Raw genomic sequence first — 4,768 nt, 5'->3', positions numbered from 1 at the left:
CCCCGAGTCGCAAGCGAAACTCTATCCAGTTGCAGCCGGCAATGCCAATGCCTGACTGAGAGGGCCGCCTTCCCTGCCTGGGCCTCGCCGCAATCACGCAACCCTAATTGTTATTTCCGCCGCCGCCCCGTCCGTCCGTCCGTAGCTGTGCTTCTGCCTCATTTCGCATCGCATTGACGATCTGGCAAGTTCTCTGGGCGACTCTATAGAAAATGGCTGCGGGGAGGGGACCTCGCTAAACCTCGGAGAGAGAGCGAAAAACAAACAAATATGGCTCCGTGCTAAACACCGCCTTAAGAAGGAATGTTAAGAAGTGGGGCCTCTGAAGTCGCCATCTTGGGAAGGGCAAAAACTGGATTGGGCAGCATAGATTTTGAAGAGTACTCTTTGGGGGGAAAGGTATAGCTGGGTTCCGACGCCTTTCCCGCTAAACCGGTTCTTGGTCACTTGCACATGAAAGTTGCTGCTTTATGCCTTATTAATCTGAACTGCGCAAGTCCTACCTGCTCCAAAAGTTACTCGGTATCCTTTCTCTCTCCTACCGACGCTCGAAGTTCAGCTTTGAAAAAGCAGCTATTCCTCCAGGATCTACACTACTGCTTATAACGGTTTATAATGGTTTTGACAACTGTTCAAGCCCGGGACACATTACATATACAGTTTTCAAAACGTTTTTAAAGTGTTGTATCCTACTTAGTGTAGATCCAGCACATTGTATGTTATTTATACCCTGTCTGAGGCTCTACCTGTACTCTGAAGTAAATCCCAGTGAAATTAATGGGACTTACTCCCATGTAAGTCTCAGTCCTAGGCGTGTGTTCTCCAAAGCGCCTTATAAAAACTTGGCGCATTTCAAAATATAATGCCTTAATACCCCACGTCTCACTCACCCAACCGGCCGCCCACCAATTTTACCATGACGTCAGCTTCGCCTGCCAGGAAAGTGAAGGAACTTATTATTCTGCCTACATTACAACAAAGAGAGAATAAAGTTAACAATTCTATGTATGTTTAGACAACAAGAAGAAAACACTCCTGCAACTCCCAGTATTCCTGCATGGCTCACTTGCAAATGCTGGAAGTTATAGGACTTTTTTTTCTGTTTAAACATGCATGTGATTGTGCCCTAAATCTCAGGAGGAGGAATGATGAATCTTGACTAATGCACATGGGAAGAAAGTAAAAGCTGGATCTATGAAATCAAAAACATCCTCCTGATTTCATATGGTTTTTAAAAGGGACTCTCTCCACCTCGTAAACAACAATCATGGATCCACGAATTGTGGGCACTGCTATGGACTAAAAACATGGTTCAGAAGCATGGATCCTCATGATTTTTATAGGGGAAATCCCCAACCCCCCATCACATCATAGAACACAGCTACTTCCATGGACTGAATCATGAAAATCATAGATCTGCCACTTGTTGATGCTTCCACAGTGCAAAACGGGGATCCGAGGCACAAATCCTCATAGATTCTAATGAGTTTTTACAGGGAAAATCCCCAAAACAACAATGATATCCCAGAGAACATCTTCCAACATGGGCCAACCTCAAAAATCACAGATCCAGCACTTTTTCATGCTGTCATGGCACAAAAATATGGATCTTCATGATTTTTACATAGGAACTGAGGTAAACTATGTTCAAAACATAGAGCACATGTGTGCCTAGAGACGGAGCCATACAATGTATGGATCCCATGCTTCAAGCAATCAGGGTGGATTCCTGCATTGAGCAGGGGCTTGGACTCGATGGCCTTGCAGGCCCCTTCTAACTCTCCTATTCTATGATTCTATGGTGCAAAAATATGGATCTCAATGCAGGAATCCACCCTGATTGCTTGAAGCATGGGATCCATACATTGTATGGCTCCGTCTGTAGGCACACATGTGCTCTATGTTTTGAACATAGTTTACCTCAGTTCCTATGTAAAAATCATGAAGATCCATATTTTTGTGCCATGACAGCATGAAAAAGTGCTGGATCTGTGATTTTTGAGGTTGGCCCATGTTGGAAGATGTTCTCTGGGATATCATTGTTGTTTTGGGGATTTTCCCTGTAAAAACTCATTAGAATCTATGAGGATTTGTGCCTCGGATCCCCGTTTTGCACTGTGGAAGCAAAATACTCACATGACGTCAATATCCTGCACTCATTTCCCCTCTTCCCCTCCATGTTTCGTTTCTTTTTGGAGCAGGGAAAGTCTGGATTATTTTCCTTCCATGTGAAATAAATGTGCTCCTCCCTCCCATGTATTGCTGTTGCATTCTATCTGACCATCCCATTCTTTGTTGGGTGTGTATGCAGGGCCGGTGCGTCCATATAGGTGACTAAGGCAGCGGCTAAGGGAGTGGCAGATCTCAGAGGGGCGTTCTGTGTGTGTGCGCACCTCCATGGGACCAGCGGGAGCCTCACCAGCCCGGCCCCCTTCACACGCACCGCCCGGCCGGAGAGGGGGCCTCGCAGGGCAGACGCTCTGCTGGCTGCACGGCTCCGCCTCCTCGGGAGGGAGGGGGAACTCACTGGACCCAATCCAACGAGGAGGAGGAAGAGGAGAGACGCGCGTTAGGCACCGCGTGCACAAGATACAGGATAGGGAGACGACACTTGCCGTCTGTGCCTGGTCTGGCCTCCTCAGGAGCAAGGGCCATCCAGGTCTCGGGGGCTTGTTCCCGAGGAAACACCCCTCCTCCCCAGGAGATTGGAAGCAAAGGGCCTGGTGCAGCCTGAGAGGGGGCTTTGCGGGGCGGACGCTTGGCTGGCTGCACGGTCGCCTCCGCCTCCTCGGGAGGGAGGGGAGCTCACTGGACCCAATCTGAGGAGGAGGAGGAAGAGGAGAGACGCGCGTAAGGCACTGCGCGCGCAAGAAACAGGATGGCGGGGGACACTTGCCATCTACGCCTAGGCTGGTCTCCTCGGGAGCAGGGGCTGTCCAGGTCTGGGGGACTTGCTCCCGAGGAAATGCCCCCCCTTGGAGATCGAAAGCAAAGGGACTGGCGCTGCCCGACACCCCCTGCCCGTGTTGGCCTCCCCAGGAGCAAGACTTTGAGGAGTTAGATTCTTTCTTGGGAGTGAAGGAAAGTCACCGTGACCCCTTCTCTTTTTAAGGAGGGGGATGGGGTAAAAGGGAAATGTAGAGCCCCCCTTTCCCTTCTAAGGTGTTCAAGGAGAGGCAGGCACCACTAAGAAAATGCCTGCTCCCCTAGTATTTTTCCTGCCAAAAGTGCAGAGAAGGGTAACTAAAATGATTAAGGGTCTGGAGCAACTCCCCTACGAAGGAAAGTTACATCAACTGGGATTGTTTAGCTTGGAAAAAAGGAGGCTAAGGGGAGACATGATAGAGGTGTACAAAATGATCCATGGTATGGACAATGTGGACAGGGAGACATTTTTCTCCCTCTCTCAAAATACTAGAACCCGGGGCCATCCCATGAAACTGATTGGTGGGAGATCCAGGACAAATAAAAGAAAGTACTTCCTCACACAGCGCATAGTTAAATTATGGAACTCACTACCACAAGATGTACTGATGGCCACCAATCTGGATGGCTTCAAAAGCGGGTTGGATAAATTCCTGGAGGTAAAGGATATATCCATGGCTACTAGCCCTGATGGTTGTGTGTTATCTCTAGTATTCAAGGCAATCTCTAGTATCCCCATGTTGCTGGGGAACATGGGTGGGAGGGTGCTGTTTCACCATGTCCTGCTTGTTCATCCCTGGCCAATGGCTGGTCAGCCACTGTGTGAACAGAGTGCTGCTAGATGGACCCTTGGTCTGATCCAGCATCAGGGCACTTCTTATGTTTCAAAATTTGTGCTTTTTATTTTTTCTACAAAACATCTGTTCTTAAAAATCAAAGTTGCCAATTGGGGGTGGGTGGGTGCCAGTAGCTCGCCTTGTCTAGGGCGCAAAATAGTCTGGCACCGACCCTGTGTGTGTGTGTGTGTGTGTCTAAGGGCGGTCTCACTAACAAAAGAAGAGGGTGGGGTTGTTCTCCACTCAACTGTGAGGGTGGGAGGTCCCATTTAACTCTATGTTCTTACTCCTGAGCATTCATGACCAGAGGTATGTTTTCACCTTAAAAGAAATGTGGAAAATGTACCCTCCTTGCCTGCAGATCCCTCATTTTTAAAGATAGAGATCAAAATTGACACAGTGAGAGCTCTTAAGTAGAGCTTTCAGCATGCCAAGTTTGAATCAGATTGGTTCATCCCTTGATTTTAGGATTAAAAAAAAAATCCTCTCCTTAAACCCTTTTCCTGATAGTCCACCAGTAAACACATATAGAACTGACTTTAAATAGTGTGGTCACTCAGAAGCTTTTTTAAAAAGTCTAAAACGGCAAACTGGAAAGAAGTGCTCTGCAACCGTATGCTTACTTCTGAGGTCTAACTTCTGTTTATTCAGAAGTAAATCTCTCTCTGTTCAATGGGGTTTACTCAAAGGTAAGCATGCATGGGATTTTAGTATGACTTGGATGTAAATGCAGTTGAAAGCAATGGGATTTACGCTTGAATAAGGGAACCAGCAGATCTCTGTTTTATGAACTTGGAGATGCACAGCTTGACATGATCAAAGTAAAGGAAAATTGATCCTTCACAAATGCAAACAGGTGGACTTTTGCACTGGTGGACTTTCAGGGGGAATTTAAAAATTCCTAAAAAATCAAGGGATGAACTGATCTGATTCAAACTTGGGGTGGCTAAAGCCCTCCATAAGAGCTATTTCCATGCCAAGTTTGATCGCTTTATCTTTAAAAATTA

Source organism: Elgaria multicarinata, chromosome 8 (assembly GCF_023053635.1).
Source record: "Elgaria multicarinata webbii isolate HBS135686 ecotype San Diego chromosome 8, rElgMul1.1.pri, whole genome shotgun sequence".
NCBI classification, from domain to species: Eukaryota; Metazoa; Chordata; class Lepidosauria; order Squamata; family Anguidae; genus Elgaria; species Elgaria multicarinata.
This window is presented reverse-complemented; position numbering follows the sequence as displayed.